This window comes from Apis cerana, linkage group LG5, assembly GCF_029169275.1.
Source record: "Apis cerana isolate GH-2021 linkage group LG5, AcerK_1.0, whole genome shotgun sequence".
NCBI classification, from domain to species: domain Eukaryota; kingdom Metazoa; phylum Arthropoda; class Insecta; order Hymenoptera; family Apidae; genus Apis; species Apis cerana.
In genome coordinates, this window is record NC_083856.1 from 7,733,523 (window position 1) to 7,757,233 (window position 23,711).

The following is a 23,711-nucleotide window of genomic DNA, read 5'->3' on the forward strand; positions in this document are numbered from 1 at the left end:
AATGCGCGTTCAAACGATATAAATCTCGCTCGTCCCACGGATCCGGATTGTCCGGATGGATGCGCGCGATATCCCCTCCCTCTCCCCGCCCGCCCGATTCTGCTCGACTAATAAAAACGCGGCGACGGATGAAAAAATGACGGGGCCACGCGGAGGATCGCAGGTGAAACCAGCCATGGCCGAGGCTCGTCGAAGGCCGCTCGATAATACGGCCATCGATAGCATGGCTAGATTTGGCAATCGCGCGTAATTGCATCGATATTTCACATAAGCGGCTTAATTGATTTTTCTCTCGCTGGTTGGCCCGTTCGTTCGCGAGAGAGAGAGAGAGAGAGAGGAGAGATAGAGGTGGGAGGGGGGAGGGGATGAGAACGAGAGAGCCCCGTATTTACGACTATTTTTAAATCAGCCGGAATATACGCGCGTTTATTAGGATGCCGATGAAACGGGCGAAGGTAAATATTCTGAAATTTGCTGCTCGTGTATGCGGCCGATAAATAATGCAGCTTGTGTGTATTTAGTTTTGTTAATTATTGCTGTTGTTATATGCGCGCTCGCTTGTGTACCGATTGTGCGGCGCATGCGCAGAAATATTTGAGGTTATGTCGATACGGAGATCTACTATGGTTTATTTATCGGTATGTTTGTTCTATAGGATTTGACGAAAGAATTTAAAGCGGAAAGAAGGGAATTATATATATATATATATATATGAAATTCTGTTTCGCGTACGAAGTGTTTGATTGAAAAGGGAAATTGGATGAAAGAGGAATTGAATCAATTGATGATTGTACGTAGAAGATTTTATATTTGTTATCGGACCATTGTCCGTTATTAATAGTTTAATGTAATAATTATTCTATCATCATTTTGCAGTTGATTGACAGAAAAACTTCGACTCAAGATATAATTTTATTATTATTAACCCCTTGATTTATAACCTCGAACCACACTTGCGGCAACAAAGGCAAGATTATATTTCTATGTTTAGTCTAAACTCTAACAAGTCTATTTTCCATTCTTCGATCCGAGAATTGTGAAATAAAATTTTATCTGTGCCGCGGAACTGTTCTGATACCCTGACAATTATGAAACAGGATTAAGAAGAAAAAAAAAACATTTTCAGAGATAAAACCAATTTCAAAACTTTTGCAACGCAACGCAATTCCATTTTACGAGATACACTATACACCATCCTACCAAAAATTTTCCACTCGTAGCGCACTTTCAAATCGATCTTTCGTCCTTCGCGCGAAATAAGATGAAATACTTGGGATCATCAACATTCCCAAATTTCGAGAATCGTTCGAGCGTGCGGGAGGAATCGAGGAGAAGGACGGTCTAAAATGTCGAGCAAGGTCGCGTGCTCGTTCGCGGAACGAGCCGTCCAATTTCGTGTCGGCGATTTTTGTCCGCTTTATTGCCCGCTTCCGAGAAAGGAAGCCCACGGTGTCCCTTGGCGCGTGTAGCCGTTGATTAACACACAATGTGACAGCCCCACGGGAAAAAGAGCGCGCGGATCACGCATGTGTTATCGATTCATTGGCGAACATCCTCCACGACACTTGCACTTGTACGTCCCGCGACGCCACTGTCGGCCTCCTTTGATCACGGGATCCACGGCCGCGATCCGCCTCTCCTCTCGCACGCTCTTAGAAAGTATAATACTCGAGCAAAACGGTAGCAAATAACGAAGCTGGTTTTTCCTCGCGCCGGAACATTGTTTCTGTGCAAGCTTTCACTCGGATCCACGCTTTTTTCCATCCCTCCCTATGGGATAGTCGCTATAGTTTCGAGCCTTCTTTCGTATTCTCTATGGAGAACCGATTTCCGATTCCTTGAGATCTTTCAAGATCCTCGAACATCCAGTAGTACATTTTAATACATGTCGTTCGTTTTCACATTTAGAACTGTGCAACAAAGTTTCGAGAATCTTCTAAATGGATCGAACCGGTAGTATGAATAACCGTCATTCGTGGATTCGTGTACAAATACACGAGGAAATTTCCTACTATCCTACTGGCGAATTATAACGTTACAATCGAATTGTGCAGCAAGATCGTTTACACGCAATAAAATTATCTTCAAAGAATCCGTTCCAAGACGCATCGCCTCGATGGATCCACGATTTCCATCCTGTAGCTGGTTCATTTTTCAACAACGCGATAAAGCGTTTTCTAATGATCAGCCGGATCAGACCTTGGCGACGACGGGGATCGGCCAGGATCACGCGATCCTCGGCAACGACCGATCTGTCTCCGTAATTTATTCCGTCGCGGTTGAGCACCTCTGACCGACAGCTGTTCAGACCACGTAAGATAACCTAACTCTGCCTCTTTCTATTTATCTCTCTTTCTCTCTTTCTCTCCCCCCTCCCCCTCTCTGTTTCTCTCTATGCTCGCGTGCGTGCGTATTGACGTAGCAGTTTGGATTTTTTTTTTTTCCAAGTCGTCAATGCCCAAATGGCCGCCGCCGACGTCGCGGCCTAGCTCCCTTTGATTGTCTTCTCGGAAGCACCGAGATTCTTTCTTCCTGTCAGCCGGTTAGCAGATCGGTCACGAATTACCGTGAAAGTCAGCTCGATGCTTCGTAAGGAGTTCCTCGAAACGTTGGCCACGAGAGGGAAGAAAATGGATGCGTACCGGTCAGATCGATTTTTGCGTTGAATTTCGGAGGAAGAGAGGAGAGGCACGAATTTCGAGGATGAATTAGGGGGGAGAGGAGGAAAGATGATATTTCGGATCGCGAAGGTTTTAGATGTTTGAGAGTTGATCCGGAATAGATACATTATTTTATGTATACGATTGCAACGAAAGTTGATGATGTTGAGAAATATTTGCTCGAAATGTTATCGCGTTAGAACAAATTGTTCTAATTTATACGAGTTGCAATTAATGAAGGAATCGAAAGATCTATTTTGAGAGTTTGTAAATTGTCGATTAATTTAATAATTGTACATATTTTTTAATCGAGAATTGGCAATATAATTGTTCACGGGTACACAAGTGATGAAAGGATTGCTGAGGCAATACGCTCTCTCGTTTTTTATATTCGCTTGAGATGAAATTTTAATTACAAGTTATCGGCGAGTTGAAGCAGTTGCCGACAATTGTAAGAAATAAATTTAAACAAGTATTTGATTGTTAATATTAATAATAATAATAATGACAAAACGGATAATAATAATTGTGTTGTGACTTGGTTATGGAAATCATAGTTCGATAAACGTCGAGGATGAAAGAGATGAGATTTAATTAAAAATTTGTCTCATCCTTTTAAATATTAAATATCGGCTTGCAGTTTCTTCGATATCTTTGCACATTTTTGCAGACTATACGCATTCTCCACATTTGTGCATATTTAAGTTTCCCGTAAATGCACAATCATCCTCGGCCTATTGACGACTCGTTTTCCACTTTAATGGCAAGTTAATGGAAACGTGTTTCTTCGTGTTCAATCTCGATAAGAAGAATCTTTTGCGAAACGTTGTTACCCGTAACTAATTCGTTTAATATGCCAAGTCTAATCTAATGTTCGATCGTCCTATCGAGGAAAGGCACTTGGATAACAATTCTCTCAAAACAATCTTCGCGAATAATTACTCGTATACTAAAAATAAAATCTTCTAATCTCCCAAATTAGCATCTAATCACTGCATTTAGCGTCTAAAGAAAATTCTAAAGGATTGCTGAAACGAACCAAAACCAAAAATTAAAAAAAAAAAAAAAAAAAAAAAAGAAAGAAAGAAAGAAAGAATAAGAAATAAGACAATTCCTCGCGATTTCCAATCTCCAAATAATCCGAATAATTCTCGCCTTAGGCAAGAATTTAATTTCTACGATGAACGAAACTTTACTTTTTCATATATCTACATTTATATCCTAATTTTACAATTTTTTACTTTTAATTCGTTTCACTATTCGCCTCGCAGTTTCCAATTAATTAACAAATACGAGAATTTCATTTTATAAATTTTACACCTCACGCCTCGAATAAAATCCATCATCGCTTTCTCGTGCATGCGAGAGATCAAATGAAACGTGACAGAGTAATAATAATTTTCCAAAATATCGTACGACGAACGAAAGAATACTCTCTCTATCCAGCTTTATCCAGTCCATTCCCTCGCGCGAAAACCGCGTTTCATAAGCGTCGCTCGATCGACGCGGAGGATGTGTTTTGCCCGTTTTATCGTATGCTAATGAGGCGGTCCGCGCACAGTGACGCAGATGCGGTCGCTATTAATATAATTAGCATAGCCGGCACCCGGGTTATACAATATTTTTTTTTTTTTCCTTGCTCGTGCCGCTAGGAGAGGAAACGCGAACTCGGTGTCTCGCGTGCACGCGAGTTTTATATGGTAATTAGGGAATCGATTGCGAGCGTTGGAGCGTGATTGCGATCACGGCGGTCTCGAATCGGCCGCCTTACGCTCGCCTGGCCGGCCACGAACGCTAATTAGAGTCGAAATCGGAAAATTGACCGTCACTCCGGTATCGGCCGGCTCAAACGTTTCCCAATCCTCTGTCTTTATCGTGCTCCCCTTTTTGCCCTCGAAACGGGGTAATCTGTAATTAATTAACGAAATGTAGAAACTGCACAACACCTCGTTAGCTAAGGCGATGTTGAAGTAATATCGGTTTCAAATTAACATTCAATGTACGGCGGGAAATGAGTTTTAATTTATAAATGTTACGAGATGTTGTGCTAGTTACCACCGGTTTTTGGAGAAAATTTAACTTAATTATCGATTTAATCTAAAGTGGCGTGATTTCGCGTAGATATCGCGAACGCGTGAATTTTGCGATGCGGATGCGTTGCATTTTTCATCATTCGATTCAGGAAAACAACGTTTCGGTATGACGTGAAGATACATAGTGTGATACAAGATTGACTCGTGCAAGATATTAAATATATTTCCATAAATTTCCTTTCGATGCGAATCTCATAAATTTTAACTCGGCCATTACGAAATTTCTGATACATATCAAGCCATAACAATTTCATCCTCAAATGATTCGAGAAATATCTCTACGTGACAGATAAACGATACTGTGTAAACGCTCTTAAATATTATTCGCATTGCAAATCTGTCGGAATCTATCTTATTCATATCGATCATCAACAAAAAAAAAAATATCCATAAAATCTATATACTATTCCTACAGTCCCGTTAAAATTAGAAATCGCTGCGACGATTGATCGACGAAAAAAATGATCAAGCTTCAGCAAGTTTTCAGTAAAATATAAAAATATTATCGCAATTTTTTAGATATATAATTTCTTTTCTTACTCACCAAATATTCTTGAAATATTCTCGAAAAAAAAGGTGAAAAAAAAATCGCAAGGCCAGAGCGCAGGCATCAACATCTTTCTACCTATTTTCGACCAAGCTTCCAAGATCAAGATCACGCTCCGAGGCCATACCGAATCGACAAAGTTTAAGGCGAATCCCACCTTTGAACTTCTCGCACGTTGCCCGCTATCTCGTCCAAATAAACAACTTTGTTCTTCCATCTCGCATCACTCTCTTTTTCGCTCCAGCGCCGATATTCTCTCGCGGCCGAGAAAATGTGGCGGTGATGAAACGCGATGAAAAACGACAATGGAAGATTGTTGGAATCGCGCACGATAACGGATAAGACCGGACCGTGTCAACGCTCCCTCGCCTCGTTACACAAGCGGGAACAGGCCAGGCCAGGCCAGGCCAGGCAGCCAGGCAGGTCGAGGTTTTGATTTAACGATTTCTTGCGGTGCACTCCTTCCACGCGACCGCCACGAATCGTCACGGATACTTACTGAGACGCCGCTCGTAAATCGCCTCGATCCTCGAGGGAGTCCTCGCGACACCTCGTCCAAACGTATTCTTCTGGAGTTTATGTTCGTGCTGGCAGTAAAATCTTATCCTCTCGAGATAGCGAGACCCCCCCCCTTCTCTCTCTCTTCACACCTCGTTCGATATCCAACCATTTTTTTCCGGAAGTATATGCTTCTTGGGAAGTGCCATTTTGACTTCTTCTCTTCCTTTTTTTTTCGAGCATTTTAACGTAGTCTTCCTCAAACAAAATCTTTAATCGCATTGAAAGACGAGCGAGGGTATCGTTAATTAAATCATTAGGAAAGGATTCCACGGGTGAAAAGAAAACAAAATAAATAAATAAATTATAGGAAAGTTTGGTGAAAGGGGATTGGAAAAGAGAGGGTTCCCCTTCATCCCCGTGGCCGATTTCCGGGAGGAAAAGCGTCTCTCGGAAGGCGCAAACAGCATTTCGTTCTAAGAGAGTCTGAGTCGCTCCTAAGCTTTTCCGCAAGGATTCACACAGGGTGGGCAGGGTTGAGTGGCCACCCCTTTTACCGCCGTTCTTTCTCGCGTGTCTTCCCTTCCCTTCCCTTTTCTCCCTTCCCCTCGCCGTTCCACCACGCGGAAACAGCCCTATCTATGCTTCCATCTTGTCTGCATTCCTTGGGGTATTACTCGGACGGGCGTAGCACGATTTTCCTTCCGAAGCTTCTTCGCGAAGTCGACGCCTTCTCCCTCTTTCTCTCTCTCTCTCTCGTTTCTCTCGATGGAGAGAGCCGCGGCTGGGCCGCAAACTCGTTCAAATCCCGATGCGGACCCGGGAACAGCGCAAACCCATTACGGATTCATCGTGCGCCATTAGCTAATTCTTCCCTGCTTCTAACGTCTTCCTTTCCGCGCTCCCTTTTACCGCCGTCCCGCTGCGGTTTCCCTCCTCCTTCTCTGCTTCCTCGTCCCTTAGAACCTCCTCCTCCTCCTCCTCCTTCTCCTCCCTGAGGAGCTCTTCGTCAACTCCTTCCAGAGCTTCCTTTCAGCGAGCCACGTTTCGCCAAGTCGCGAGGATGATTTGGACTCGATTTTTATCCTTGTTTCGATAAGATTCGGAAGAGTGAAATTCAAGGATAGATTTGGAATATTCTGAATTCGCCTTACGATATCGTTATTACAATCTTTGTTAATCTTTCAATTTTATAAACGTGTTTAATAATTATCCATCCCTATCCTTCGACTCGAGTCGAGTAGGGAAAAATTGATCGCCGCATCTTTGGAGAAGGAGAAAAAAGAAATAATGGAGACGAGGAGGTGGGCGAGGAAATAAGGGAACGGAACGAAAGGGGGGAGGGGGAAGCCGCGCGGCTCGTAAAGATGCGCGACGCGGCGCGGGTAAACTCGACTCGTCTCGAGACGCACGCTTTAGCATTCGCCGGAACGAGCGAGGACGTGCCAGATTTTCCATCGTGTGTACGGCCATCGAACAAAATTGCTTCGTGGAGGAAAGATCGGCTATTCGGTGGAGGAAACGGGAACAGGGAGGAGGAGGAGGAGGAGGGGTGAGGCGCGCACGATGGAACGAAAGTGCAGTCACCCGGAATAAACGAGGAGGAGACCCGAAGTTGTTGGTCGAAGTTCACGAAGCGAGAGGGAGAGAGAAAGAGAGAGAGAGAGAGAGAGGGGGGCCGTTGAGGAGGGGTTGGGAATGAGTTTGCGTCGCGGCGGTGATGAAACTTTGCCGTGACGAGAAAGAGGGGTTGTCACGCCGTTCGCCGTTCTCTCTAAACCCACCCCCGTCCGACCGCTTCGACGCCATTTCTAGCTTCCGCGAGGCGTTTCTACCCGCGTTTCAACAACGTTGCTCTTGATTTTTTCCCCGGCTATTTCCGCTATTTCGCATCCTCATCGCCGGATCGATGATCCTCCACTCCCCTCCGGGGGATCGGTTTTCGATGGAGAATTGGCCATTCCGGTCTACGTTCGTTATATAAATATCCCTGCAAGTAATATTTCTCTCATCTTTTCAATGATATTCAAAAATTCTTTTTGAAGGGGGATGCATAGATTCGCGGATTTGGATTCACGATCTCGTTACACGTTCGCTGATACTTTTCGAAAAAGTATCTCCTCTTCTTTACGATTTTATCGCGTTTCTCGAATATTTCTGAATTATCGTATCGAAATATCATTCGATATTCTTCGTCCCGGAATAAATATGATTCGAAAAAATAAAGAACGAAATTCATTCTATTACTTCTTTTTACAAAATTCCTTGAATCGGCCATTAAACGGAGTGGATAAGCGGTGGAGAGGTTCGAACAAAGTTTCGAAGCATCGGGTCTCTGAAGGGTTTCACGAGGGACCACACATCACGGTCAAAGGGCAAAGATACCTCGAGGTGGGCGCATAGATACAAGCGCATAGATATATATATATATAAAGGAGAAGTATGACATATTTTTGCGAAGCTCGTGCGCGTGAGCACGCTCGAGCCGCGAGTACGCGTCTACAAGCGTCTAAATATAGAGCGTGACTCACGACGAGGCGCGGATACGAGAGGAGAGAAGAGGAAAGGAGTCGTGCAAAAATACAGAGAGCGGAGTGTCGTCCTCTTCGAGCCTCGTCACGAGGAACTCGCGCGCGTAACCTCGATGCGTCCCCGCATTTTCTGCGTTCACCTTCGTGTCGCTTTCCGCTTGCCATACCGCTCGTCTTTTTCTCTTTTCGAATCTCGGGCTTGAATTCTCGCGTTGATATCCCTCGCCGCTCATTGGCCAACTATTTTCGATGGAAATTTTTTAACGGTCGAATATTTTTCTTCCGCAATTTCGATAAGTTTATTTATTTATAATCGATTCAACCAATTTTTCGTATCTCGATGAAATTTCTTTTTCACTCCCATTTTCGACTTTCCCATTCCCATTTCCACGCTATCATCGAATTTTAGACGACGCATGTTTCGTGAAATTTACATCTGTCGAGGAAATTATAATCGAGATAAATTCGTTATCCTTTGAACAGCTTTATAAAAACTCTTAGTTCCCGAGAAAATCACACGTTACCACCTTCTCCCGTTTCAACAACCTCAATCGTCAAGGAGCGCCCTCAATCGCACCCTCCAAGAGCACCCTCTTCTCTCGAGGCGAAGCTATCGAAAGCCAGGAATTCGTAACCCAATTCCCTCTCCTCTCTCGAGAACGAAACGAGATCCACCGATGTATCGGTGGTGTATCGTGTGACGCCACGCGCGTATCATTCGCGACGCGCAGCGAAACGTGGTGAGACGAGTGGGGGAGGGTTCGACTGCTCTTGAAACGCGGAGGAACGGGTTGGCCACGGTTGACCGCGCCGGGAACGGAAACCGCACAACGATTGAATCCTTGGGGGATAAAAACGGGACGCGCAAGGTGGAAATATAAAGGAGCGGTGGTCGGTGGTTAAACGCCGGCCGGGGGGTTGGGGGCCGAGTGTTTTTTTTTCGACGCGGACTTCATCCTTGGTTTACAAGCGTGCGGTCTACAAAAGAGGTTGCCACGTTGTTAAAACGACCGCAGAGCTCGCCGCTGGGGTCGGGCGGATGGAAGCGTGCTCTAGCGGCCGAGCAACACGCGACGCGTGCTTGAAAAGAGGGTGGCCGCGTTGGGCCCAACCCTTTTCCTCAATGGAAACGTTCCAGAATGGAAGTGGAGATCACTTGTGGAGATATTTCGACTTCGTTTTCCTCCAACTTCTTTTAATCGATTGTTCGATTATTATTGAAAAGAGTTAGGAGCGAAGGAAAATATGCATTATTCGCTGAAAATTCTATTATTGAAAAACTTTAATCCGAACAACTGTTTAAGTTGATCCTTGATCCTTTGCGGTTATAATTGGATAATCTTACGTACATCAACGACACGCGAACCATAAAAGTAATTATGGTTAATTAAAATCGTTGCACGATGGATTCGAAATCGGTATAATCGATATTCCGGTCAGGTTAAATGATCCGCGACAATCCGAATCATTCAACTAGGGAACCTTTTCACGTGAGATATCAAGTCCAATCAATTTTATTATATCGGCCAGTTGTAAAATTTAATTCCTAACCGAATTCCAGCCGCGAATCAACGAGGCTTGGCGAAACTGTTTATCTGACCTTAAGACAATTACCAGCCGACCGAATCACCATATTTATATATCGCATTTGCATATTACGTTCAATCGTCCGAATCTCCTTCCAGCGTAGGCCGCATTCCTCGATTTGATAAACCTCGTCGCACGGAGTGTATTCGAAACTCGAGATGGAAACACACGGTGTTTCGATAAACGCGTTTGCCTTCCCGTAATGGCCGACCCGATGGAAAGTGCACGGCCCTCGATCGATGTATTTCGAAATATCCGCGCTCCTCCTGCTTCCTCCAGACGCGAATAGATAAAGCGTTGGAAGGAAGGGGTCATTTGCCCGAGGAGGAGCAGTGGTGATCACAGGTCCGCGAAAACAAATTGCTCGCGGTTTCGAAATACGGAAGGCGAAACGATAACCGAAAGACAAAGTTCACCCGCGCCTCCTCCTGAGATAACATCCGGCATCGACCCAAGATAAGTCGTCGAACTCTAACGTAAGCGCGTGAACGCTCTCTCTCTCCCTCTCTCTTGCTCTCTCTCGCCATCTCGAGAGAGAGAAGAGTGTGTTAGAGAGCGCGAGAGCGACGTCGTTCTTCTGCGTGTAAACGGTACGGAGGTAATCTTATAAAGCATCGATTTTACGAGAGGGTAATTTCGCGGGAGGAAGGGTACCTTGTTGTTCCGTCCTGTAGATTCGAACGTTGGAAAAGAGGAGAAAAAAAAAGGATAGGAGCGAAATTCCTCGAAATTGCAAGGAGGAGGAGGAGGAGGAGGGAAGGAAACGAAAAACCGCTTTCGAGTTTTATCGGGGCGAGATAAAGGAATCAATTACACCGGAAAGTGGACTTGTTCGGACGAGATTGCGTATCTGTGGATTTGTAAAAATGTGGTTTATAGCTACGGTAAACATATGCGCGAGTTATGGCCAGCCTGCTATCTGGGAACAAATGTTCTGACGAATTCTTCGGCTTTTGCGATTCTTTCTGGTTCAGCGGGAGAAGGAATTTTGGTTTGATCTACGTCCTAGTAGACGAGGAGATTGAAATTGAAACGACACTGCTTCTCTAATGATTCCATTGATCCATAAGAAAATTTTGGCCAAAAAAAAGAGCCTGGTTTGGTTGTTTTCCGAGTGAATATGTGTAAAATGATACGCTTCTTTCTTTCTTTCTATTCGTTACTTGTTGCATAGGGCCACAGTAGCCAACTAAAGATAAATCTACTACGAATAAAGATTTTTTATTTAACCTACTTTGCAATTCCAGAAATAGAATTTTTAAAAAACTTGGTATCGACACGATCCTCGGTTCCTAGAATCCCCCCCTCAAAAAAAAAAAAGAAAAGAAAAGAAACAAAAAAGAAAAAAGAAAAAGTTACCATTTCGCCTAAATATTCACATCCTCCACGCAACCATCGATTCCCCGAACACGAACACCAGAGTCTCAGTTTTCCACCGACTGCTTACGTCTTCGAAGTAGCGTGTGGCAACGCAAGAAACTCCGAAAACCGCAAAGTACGGTCGTAAATGGTGGGTCTCGTGCGCGTTTTCAGCAAGGGGCGCGAGAGAAGGCTGAGATCATCACGCGTTGAATAAGACGCGAGAATACGAAGATGGGAGGGAAAGACGAGGACGGATACGCGGGGTGTTCCACCGGCGGGTTGATATTTTTTGCCTGGCCGCCCCTCGTCGACGTTGCCGTGACTTTTATTGCGTGTACGGCGTAAACGCGACGTGAAGAGCCGTGGCTTTATCTCTCATTCGGCTCGAACCGGCGCTAGTTAACGAGTCGATGCGCCATCTGGTGTGTCGTCTGGTAGCCAAACGATCATCCGAAATCGGACCCGATTCCTTCCGCCATTCCTTCACTCGATCGTGGATGATTCTCGATCTTGGTTTCTGCGCCGGTTTTCGATCATTGCATCGTCGTATTGATCACGATATTAGTCGGATGGAAATTATCGTACGCAAGAAACGTTCGTGGGAGAAGCTTAACGCGGTCGGACGAGATTCCCTTTTACTTAAGTTGCGGTATCGAGGGTGGTGCTCTGCGGTCGAAAGAAAAGAACATCGCCGGCTGAACGAGGTATTCCTTGGAATTGTACGCCGGCTTGTTTCTGGAACAGATGTTACGGGTGTGTGGCTGCTCCCATAAACACGCTCTTTCGAAAGATATCGGCCTTCTCCCCCTTCCTCCTTGCTTGCGGATAAACTTGACCCTTTATAGCTTCTTTAAACTGAAGTAAGAATGAATGAACGTACAAATGGTGGAAATGTAATAGGTTGCTATAATTATATTACGCGATTTTTGATCTTCTTCGATGCAATGATTTTACGAATTAAATTTTTATATTTTGGAAAGGATTGGGAAAAGAAACGAAATGTTAGTAATTTATCTCGGTATTGTACTTACGCGAAGGAATTGGAAAAGGATAATGATAGTTTATCGATTGCACGGGGACTTATTGGCTCGGAGAGGAGGTCTGGTCCCGAAAAAGAAGAAGCCGAAGAATGGGTGGAAACTCGGTAATAATGAAACTCACTGATGTGTATGATTGAAAACGGCGGGGACCCGGTGAAATGGTTCAGCGTGGAGGGTCGAAGTCGAGGAAGGGACGTGGCGCGCCATTACCGTCCCCGTAATGCCGTTACGTAATTGCATTTTTCTCCACGCTTATCGCGCCATTTTTCGCGAGTCTCCCGCGAATGCCTTTCATTTGAATAAATGTCTTGGGTTAACTACGCTTCCCCCCGTTGTTTAATTCGAAATTGAATACTTGTTACCTATATCCCTAACGTTTTAAAAAGTATTTAAAAAAATACGATAGTAGTTTCCTTTCTTCTTAATTTACAATCATTATTCTCTTTCTCTCTCCACTTTCTGCTTGGACGATAATTGTTAACGAGGATGATTCGTACGAAAGATTTACATTGAAATTTCAATTCATTATAAGATCAGATACTTTTGAAATCACGGCGAGTTGAATTTAAAAAAGTGTTCAGCAAAGGATTAGATTAAAAAAAAGAAAAAAAAAAAAAGGAAAGAGAGCAAAACGATAATTGCAAACGAAATATCGTTACGATAAGTTTCCATTTCAAATACGCGACGAGGACGATATCGGATCAAGCGGGTAATACACTTCTTATTCGCGAGAAATTTTTTTCTCGGTAAGAAACGGATGCTCGCGGATTTACGATGTCCGGGAGGAAAAAGAAGTCGAAAGCGTGTTCCCCGCGCGGAAGGAGAATTTCATTAGTCACCGGTCTTTTTCGCCGGGCTTGTTTCGTCGAGCCGATTTAACGCGCGGACGAGAAAAAAGGAGAGACGTCGGTGGTGGTCACGGCTCGTTTCCCTCGATTGATTCGTGACAAGGCGCGAACGGGACAAGGCCGGCCGCTAAACACCTTCGCGCGATTCCCGCGAGTAAACGCCGCTTTACCCCGTTTCGTCTCGGAATATCAAACCTTTCGCGCTTTTACAAGCCGTTTAATATTTCGCCCGTTTTTCGATCGCCCAACACTAGTCGCTCTCATTCGCTTCCTTTCTTGGAAAAACGCCACCTTCTGGCTACCTCATTCTTTTTTCGTGACAAGGAAACGTTTGAAAATTTCTCTCGAATTTTTTCTTCCCATCTTCTTTTTCTCGGATAAAATCTATCATCTTAAATATTATTCGAACAGAAATTTTTGTATGTATATAAATATATCATCGAGTGCCATTCTAGAAATAATTAAGCAGAAAAGGTCTCATTGTTCCTTTCCTTAAGAAGAGAGCAAGGATCGAGCGAATTGGTAGGTGGGCAGCGATGGAAAAGTGGCGGAACGAGAGAATCCCCGTGACTCGTGACGGATTCCCGCGATCCGTCACATGCAGATCCCTTCCATTCGATGCCCTTGCGGCCTCTTACACAACTTTGATCCCGATACAATGAAAAAAAGAGGGAGGTAGCTCACCACCCAGTCTCTGGCCACGCATCAATGCTCTCTTTAAATCGACCTGCTTCTTCTCTTCTTCTCGCCCTCTTGTCTGCCCCCTTTTTCGCCCCCTTCCTCCTTCCCTTTTTTTCCATTCGAGGTGAATGGTTCGAATGTCGAGGGGTTCCGCGCGGGGAGGAGGGCTAAAGCAGGGGGCGAAAGGGGGTTGCCGATATTGGGGGGCGCTTAGAGGTATCTCCCTGCGAACGTTGCATTGTGTCACTTCTTCATTCATTCCTGATTTTGCGGCCGGCTTGCGTGGCGAATCCGCAAAAACTCTTCGACCTCCCCCTCTCCCTCTCCCTTCCTCCTTTCTCCACCGATTTCGCCCTCTCTGTCGCTCCATTGTTCATGCTTCGTTCTCTTCTTGTTCCTATGCTGCTCCTCCTTTGACTCGACTCCCCCTGGAAACGTTCTTTTTTCCATGCGAGAACAGTGCGACGAACTTCTTCATTATTTATATTTATAAGTACTCTCTTTAGTTACAATATTTTTACCTAGCATTTTTTAAGATGAAAGAACAATTAAATGGTTTCTGAGCATATTGCTTCTATAACGAAGCATTATAAGTCTCAATAATCTAATTACATCTTCTTATGAAAAATTATTCTCAGACAACAATTGATGTCTACATCAGATACCTTTTTGACACGTTGTATTTATCACAGGAAGGAAGGAAAAGAGAGTTACTACTGATGATATAAGAACCATGAATTAATCGATTGGCATTTATTCTCATTGGTTGGAAACTTGGGGGATTCATCGATCGAACAAATTGTCGTTTGAATTCCAAGTAAGATTCAGGTGATTCGATCGCGTTTTCCATCATCATATGTCGTCGATTCATGCGATCATTGTTGGCTGGATCCCTTCTTCCCATCCCCGCGGCAAAATAGCGGAGAAAAGAGGACGAAACGAGGGCATAGAGGGAAGCTTGGAAGCGGGCAACGATGTTTGTTGTGTCGAGTAATCGAGCGTCGCTCGAGTGGACGCTCGCCAGGTTTGCTTTTGCTGTGAAAACAAACTGTGAATCTGGTCGGGGCACGGTGGTGTTTCTCTGGAGAGGAGGGAGGTCCCCTCGAAGGGGACAACTGGCTCGTGATTGGGTCCATTCAGGCTTTTCAAATGCGCAGGCGATCCTTTCCGATCGTGGGAGACACCGTCTTCAAACTGTCACGAAATTCCTCCGTCTCCTGTTCGAGAACTTGTTCTCGCGTTGGGATTTTTTTTTTTTTTTTTAGAGATATAGATAATTTTTATTTCGTGCAACTTTTTCATCCAATCGAGAATTTGGATAACAGTTGATATATTTCAGAATTCTTCCAATTAATTCCTTCTTGATTGATCGTGCTATTAGCGAAGTTAAAATATTTCGATGATAAAAAGCGTCATTTCGTATAATTTTTTTTTTCTTTATACGTAATTGGCTTCGATTTTAGAGTTATTAGAAAAGTGTTATCATACTTGTTTATCCAACCATAGCGACCTCGGGCATTTCGTGGATCTGGAAGGAAAAATATTTACGTATTAAAATTGTTTAGCAAGAAGAATAATAAACATAAAAGTACAAAAAATTTACATATTAAAATTGTTCGGTAAAAAGAATATATGTGAAGTGAATTTGTCTTTTTTGCTTTTCTCTTCTCTCCCCTTCTGTGTTTCAAGATTAATATGCGTTATAAAAAAAATTAAAAAATAAGAAAAGAGAGAGAGAAAGAGAGAGAGAGAGAGGGAGAGAGAGAGAGAGAAATAAAAAACGCATTTGAAATTAAATCGCGAAGCAAAGTCAGAATAATTGACATCTTTATGTAACGAGCATGAAAAATACAGGATTACATCGTTGACAACGCTTGTTTTTGCGGTAATTATTTAATGAACTTTCGAATATTCATCAGAATATTTTATAATAATAGCCGAGTCGACGATGTTTTCCTGAGGAAAAAAAAATAGAGTACATTCTAAGCGCGATTACGTTCATTAACATTGCTAATCGCATTTTTTCCCCGCGCTTCATTAATTCACAATGGTCACTTCTCGATGAATACTTCTGTCAACATTCGTCATTACGCGGATGTTTCCCTTGTTGATTCACATCTTGCCGGATCTTTCGAGCAAATTTGACGTTTCTCGAGCGTTGCTCAGCGAACGAAAAAACGACGATCTCGATTTCGATTTCGAAAGATTTAAATTCACGATCGATTGTATTCCACTTTAAACGTTTTTTTCTTCTCCTTTTTTTATCCGAACCGCTTTTAATAGGCAAAAAATATGATTTAATACTTAACATGCAAATTAGTCCGCTATTAATATAAAAATATAGATCTTCCATGGATCGTTAAATCGCATATCGATCGATTCGAATGATTTATAAGTGACCTATCGTTTGCATCTCATTGATCTCCATTTATATCGTTCGAAACGAATACGTAAAGAATATATCTCAGTATTGAAACTGAGCGAGCGAATTACATCGTAGATTCTCTCCTTTCATTTATACGATATTTTGGATAAACCATAAAGTGTATGATTCGACAACAATAATACCTAATAATAGATCGTAAAAATATCAATACAATAATTCTTTCCACTACACAGACATTATCACATCTCTGACCGGACATTTTACAATCGAAACAAAATCGAAACGAAGGAAGGGATAAAATCGGAATAATTATAAATTCATAGAATCTATTCTTACACTCTTCTTCATCTTCTCACATCGGTGAACACACTCCCCCGCAACAATTTTCTCATCATTCACTTCCCCCTCCTCCCTACATCACTTAACATCCCTTAAAATACACGGAGGGCAAAGACGAGCGAGATTCCAGCACGAGGCTTACCGCAGAGTACAAGCGGTAGAAAATCCTCGCCGCGTCACAGAGTTTCCGCTCTGGCATTCACGGGGAGCGGCCTCTCGCAACCCTCTCTCACCCTGGGACACCGCGATAAGAATGAAACGGCGGGGCTCACAATGAAGGTGTCGTTGCAGGAAATTATACAGCAGTTAGACGAGTCGGCCTCTCCCTTCTCTCTCTCTCTCTTCTCTCTCTCTCTCTCTCTCGCCGTCTCTGGTCGCGAGCAATTGTCTCCTACGCCGGTATTGTCTTCAACGGAACTCAGCCTCTCCCTCTCTCCCTCTCCTTCTCTCTCTCTCTCTCCAGGGACCTAACGAACCGCTTGTCTGACACCGAGCGGCACAATGAGAGATCTAATCGCGGGTAAAGTGCTTAATATCTTAAGGTCGGCCGAGAGAGCTATCTCCCACACCCCTTAGGGGGTGGCCTAGGAGAGGGGCGTGCACTTGTGCCCGCGCGAAGATTTCCACTCGGTTATGCCGCGGGATATCTGATGAAGAGGACGCTTTCGAGTGACAGCCGGGAACTTTGACGAAGTTGCAGGTGTCTTAAGAAGGTAGATAAACGCGCGACCTTGATCGCCGTGAAATGAATGAATTTTTAGAGGGGTGGTTTTTTGGGTCGGTGGAAGCGTGAAATATTTAAGGGATTATTTATCGAGATGGCGATTTTGATCTGTGGAAACTCATGATCTTAACTCTCGAGGTGGTTGTTTCTTTTTTTTTTTTTTTTTTATAAACGTTATAATTGCTCGGGTAAAAATAGAATTAATAATGATATATCGCATCGACGAAGGATGAAATAACGTTTTTCCTCGACCGAAGATTAAAAAGAACACATCTCGTTTGTGAAAATATTTATACGTGTGATCGAATAATCGCGCGCCAACAACGTTTAATTCCATTTATCGCGCGAAACAGGAAGAAACCGTGAATTGAGCGTCATTCACAAACGCATCTCGGTAATTAAACGACTTAAAAAGGGAGAAAACAGCGAAGCCGCGAGTCATCGACCACGACCTCGCGCAAGAAGCGGAACCCTGTTGCAAAAAAGGCGGCCAAGATGATCCTTCTGATTACGTTTACATAGATTGCAATCAGGAGTCCGCGAATTCATCGACAAAGAGCGCTTAATGATCGCGCAATAAATGGTCTTCCTTTTTTTTTCTTTTTTTTTTTTTTTCCCCATTCCATTCGTTAATTACCCGCCCAGTTCTTTTCTCAATTCCGTGCCCTTTCACGAAGGAAAGCAAGAAGAAAAGCAAAGCAGGCAGATGCGTTCACGCACAGGAAAACAGTGACTTGTAATATCGGGACCAAGATGAGAAGAAAGGCGGAGAAAGGAGGAGGAGGAGTTGGAGGAAAGAGGGGAAGAGAAGTAGTTTCGTGCCTACACCTGCCGCCTTGGCAAATGAACCCTTTTGTCTCTACTCGCCGAGTCATTAGGTGTGTTGCTGGAGGCCAATGCGCGGAAGGGTTGAACCTGACCGAGAGTGATAAAAAGCGAGGAGGGGGGTGTAAATCGCGAGCGTTGCACTCTCTGATCCGGCTGTCGACGCACGCTCGACCCGTCGTATCGCAATGGCGGATTTGCGCGGCGAGAAATTACCCCTGGCGGACGGATCCCCGTTTGAATCCACTATTTTTAGAGCATCCTTGGTCGAGTTGCAGAGAGTTAGGGATGTTTATTCTATGGAATCGAACGCGTCTGAACATATTGATCTTGGGGATCGAGGGATCAAAGTTAGTACACAGATCACAGATTGTGCGCATTGAAGTTCCTTCGATTCGCTTCTATATTCGCGTAGACCGATGCGAGCAATAATTGACGAATATTTATCAAAATTATTCTATCAATAGCGTCGTGCGGCTTGTGCACGATCGAAACCGTGCTTCGCATCACGTGGACCGAAAAATTCTCTTCCCATCTTATCTCTCCGCGGCAACCACAGCAGCACGACGGAGGGAAGAAAAATTCCAGAAAAGAGCTCATTTCGATGGAATATAACCGCTTGTTTGCCTCGCATGCCTAATATCGTAACCATAATGATACGCCACGAGGAGAGAAAAAGAGAGAGAGAATTACGACTCGCTCGAGAGAGAGAGAGAGAGGAGAGGAGTATGGAAGAAAAGAGGGGAGAAAGATGGCGCGGAGAAAAGGCGTGTTGCGCGTATGCAAAATGCGCGTCGAAAGAAATGGATGGGTGTCTGGTGGGACGCGCGCGTGTATGCAAAAATTCTGGTTTTCGGCCGGCCTCCTCGCTTCCTCCTTTTTCTTTTTTTTTTTCCTCACCGCGTCCTAGATCCCGGCCAACCCCCTGTCGCCCGATCCTCTCTCGTTTCTTCACCTCCTCCGACTTGAATTTGCAATTCAACGAGCCCTCGTACCAGCACGCGTACGCGGGCCGATCCTCTCGCGATCTCGCGCGATGCACGCGTCGCATAATGAATAATAATCGCACGTAACGTGGAAAGTGGCACGCCACGGGGGATGCACCGTCATCGTGCCGCTCTTCCTCGATCTATCGACCTCTTCGCAATTTCTTTTGCTTTCCGCGCGACTATCTTCTCCTTTCTCTCTCTCTTTTTTCCTCTCTCGCTTATCGTTGTTCGCTTTCGAGCGTGCGGCACATTTTATTGCCTTCTTTTTTAATATGCCACGAACTGAGACACCCACCGAGATGGTATGAAATTGAACCTTAAATATTCTATGGAGTGGCAACGCCGTGAGAATGAAGGGGGTCGCGGCCTCTCTCTTTGATACAGTTATATAAAGCATCGTTACGAGGACGAACGACGACTTTATATTGCCATCTTCGCGGCGAGTTATCCTCCCTACTGAGAATCCTAACTTTATTAACGGTTACCCACACCCCCGAGCGGGTAAGAAGGTTTCCTGGTCGGTTGCTCCTCGCCCGGGGGATGATCTTTTTTAAACTTCTAGTTTAAATCTTTTCGTTTCCCCTGTTTATTATCAGATGGCGGTCTTCCTTTATTAGCAATAAATATCGATTAGAAATATATCCAGAATCTAGAATCGTTGAACTTGAGACGCAACATACACGTTTTATACAATACAAAATTTAACGTTCGAACTATTTTATGTATCACAAGAATATTTTCCTACGAGAAAAACATCGATCGTCTCGCAAACTGGTAAATTAAAACACTTCGAGAAAAACGATGATAACAATACCCTCGATCTTGATATCCAACTTGATGAAGATGAGAAACGTTGACAGTCGATTAACGCGACACGTTCCACGGAGCACGGCACCCCCTTCGATGGGGGATGGTCCACGGAGGAGAGCCTTAATTTCGCGCGGCGCGATTAAAGTCTGTTCTCCTTCGAGGTGGAAAAAAAAAAAAAAAAAGAAAAAAGAAAATTCCCTCCTCTGCCATTCATCGGCTCTGTTTACACGAGGGCGCGGCACCGAGTAATTTCTTTATTTCTTTCTCAGGCGGGAGTGTAAGGGAGTGGAACCCTCCTCTTGCCCGGTCTTGCCTTCGCGCCACCATTTGTTTTTATCAGAGGCTCCCGGGGGACGTTAACAGCCACCTGCCGGTTACCAAACCCTCCTTTCCACCCCCGTTCTCGTTTTCACAGGGACCGCGGACCGAGGAAGGCGCGCGCGGCCCCGGCCTCGTCTCTTTTGGGGAGAGGAGGGAGGGGGACCCAAGGCTGGAAAAAAGGCTGCGGGAAAAAAGGCTTTCGTTGGAGGGAAAAATGGCACGCGTGTCACACGTCGCGCTTCCCATGATTACGTTATTTCCTCGCGACTCGCATTTATTATTCACATCCTCCCCCCGATTCTTTCTCTCTCGTCTCTACTCTTTTCCCAAACCTGGCCGACATAACTTTGCCTTTGTCAAATTGGAAACGGGCTCGAGTTACGCGGTAAGCTCTCCTTCCTTTCGCGTTGAAAGTGAAAAGAGGGATTTAATAATCGATGCGAGTTTACGGTTTACGGTTCGGAGACGATGGCAATCGAAATAGCGACGAGAGGGGGATTTCGTTCGAGCACCAGCGTTTTGTCGGAGTTGGGCAATTAATAATAAAGTTACTTTAAGTAATTACTTATTAAAATGGTTAAATAACATTTACTCGATATGGCTCTTATCCATTTTTTATACAACCTCGACCGTTTAGCAATTGATTTATTGTTATATTTTGAACGATAAATTATGAAAGTAACCACCACTGGTTCGCATAATTGGATTCTCATAAATAGTCGATAAGGATTTTGCGAATAGTCAATTATGTTTAGAGTAGAGTACCTTTCCATCTTCGATTCGTTCGAGGAAGATAGAAAGAGTCGACCCAAGAGCTAGATGATCGAAAGTTAAGAGGCATTTGGCCTTTAGGTTCGCCAACAACTAGCCGATGGCAGCATAGTTTAGTAGTTGATCCGAGAAACTTGTGAATTTAACTCGTGAATTTTGCTTCGTTCGATGGTGACGAATCATCATCGTCATCTCCGCTTGAAACGATAGATTAAAATCTCCCTCGCAGCGTGCTCGATGCGCTGTTACGCGAGGACAGATCCTCCTCCCCGGTGCAACCAAGATACGGAGGTAGTCCCACATTAGGAAATCCCCAGGGCAAGAGGAGGAAGAGATCGGCCGGTCTCTCCCTTTCTTCTCGCGCGGAAGAAGGAAGAGGGGAGGGCACGATTCCCTTCTATCTCGAGAAGTGTCACCCATGATGAATAGTTGGCATGAACAAAAAGAATGCTAACCGCGTCCCTCGAAGAAACGCCAACCCCCTCCCTTAGTTTCGTTAGGTTCGTAAGACGGAACAGTCTTCTCCGCCGATCTCCCGGAGAAAGAGAGCATCCTCGCGAGCGGGGATGAAGAAGCGAGGACGATACTATCTTAATTAAAAGTTGCCAATTCATTTCGACTCCAACCACCCTCCCTCCCCTCTTCGCAAGAGACATCCTTCTGGGGATCCTGCTTTTGTCTTTCGTTGGAAAGAAAAGGGGGAGGGAATGAAAAAACTCGGGACACGTCGAGAGATGATAATAAGAAGTTTTCGCCCGCCGAGGAAATTAAGTAAAAGCGGCTTCTCTCCTTCTTTCTCGGCGACGATTCGTCCAGGAAAGAGTCTCTCTCCTTTCTCGATTTTCAACGTTTAAAGTCGTTGAAACAAGGGTTGAGAGTGAAACAGGGTGTCTTGGATCGGTGACAACTCGGTTGTAAATCGGGAAGCGACGAAGAAGCGCGTGGTTAACGGTGGAGTTGCTGGAAGGAAGATCTTCTGATTGATTTGGCTGGCTCTTGGAAAGAATTAATCATTTGTAAACTTTTTCAAGAAACAATTTAGATCCTCGTAAAGAATCGTTTGCAGGCGAATCAAAAAGATGAGGCATTCGTTTGGAAGGAATAATTTTAACAAACAGCCTTACGAATTTCCCCTCCTCTTTCATTATCTTTGGCTTTTCTAATTCGCACCCCCACTCGTTCCCGCGCTATTTTACTCGCTCTAATTACGAATTTTTCGCCGATGTCCGCCGCCAGGTAATTTAGCCTTCCAATTTATATAAAATATCGCGCGGCTAATGAAGCAATTTGAGGCTGTCTGCGCGCCTAACGTATGGAGTCCGGCCTCGCTTCGTTGTAATGGAGAGAAGGAGGCGGGGGTGGGGCTTTACTTACAGAGATACCCCATTACCGCGGCAGGCATTAACTTTCCAACTACGTTTCCTTGTTCTCGATGAAAATCTCTCGAGTCGACGGAGTAGACGCAATGCGATATTTTCCCTTTCGTTGCAATCAAGTCTTCCCACTCGACTTTAGTTTAATTAAGTACGATAAATAAATAGGGTCACCAATCCATTTTAATTATCCGTGCGTTTTATTGCCATCTTTTTTTTATTTTTTTTTATCTTTTTTTCTGGATTATCATGGAAATTCGAAACGCGAAGGAGAATTTCTTTTTCCAATTTCAAACTTTCCCTGTTATAATACGGAAACTGTGATTTTTTTACGAGAATAATTATTTGTTAGAAATTTTCCCCCATCTCAAACTCTCTTTTCCTTCTTTTTCTATATTATATAGCGTGACGAGTAAAATTAGTGATGAACGGATATAGAGGGCGTGGGAAATTTCTTTTTTTTCCCCTTTTTGTTTTTAAAATTAAAAATAAACCGAGCTTCGCTCTCTTGACCGCGTTTCCCTCCCCCTCTCCCTCCCCAAAAGCGGCAGCATCTCGCCGGATTTCGCGGGCACGTCTAGACGACGCGGGTCGGTTAATTGAGAGCGAAGCACGACCGTTATTCGTGCGCGTGACAGCGTGAATTATTTATGCACGCGTGAACCACGTGCCGTCATTGACGCGGCCGTCACGCCGACAGGCCGCGAAGAAGTCGTTCAAAACGACGAGAGGTGCTCGGCCGACTCCTGCTCGTGACGTTTTCACACTCTTCGAGTGCCTCGAATAAAAAAATAGTCTTATCGCGAAAATTCCCCCGCGTTTCCACGATATAGGACCTTGATTATTACGTCCCATCTGAACCAACAGCCGATTCATTTTATCGTTTCGCTCGTGGAACTTTAAAACTTTATTTCTCTACAATTCGTGCCTTATTATTCGTTAAATTTCAATCATCTTATTACGAGGATCTCAGACGAGAAATATTCATTTATATTGCAACCTTTTTTCCCTTCTTCGACAACTTCGACAACGATCAGATCGATGTTATTATACAGAGGAATCATTCGCAGGCATTTATTTTACAATGGAACGGAAAGAAAGAGAGAGAGAAAAAGAAAAATCTAATAATAGAACAGAAGGTCTCTGATAAAAAGAAAAGCGGTATATCGGAGCTCAATACTCCTATGACTTTGGCTATTTGTATACACTCACCCGCTAATGGAGTAGTTACAACGTGGCCGCGACACACGCGCGAATAAATCGACGATAGCCGGCAGCAACCGTTTAACGAGTGCCTACGTTTCCTCCAGACGTGAAAGCATCGCC

General features: G+C 44.2%; 1 protein-coding gene across 8 annotated transcripts in view; it reads left to right on the forward strand.

The window, feature by feature from the left end:
• LOC107994307 (homeobox protein homothorax) overlaps positions 1–23,711 on the forward strand; it is a 483,716-nt gene that overhangs the window by 189,004 nt on the left and 271,001 nt on the right. The window lies entirely within an intron of this gene.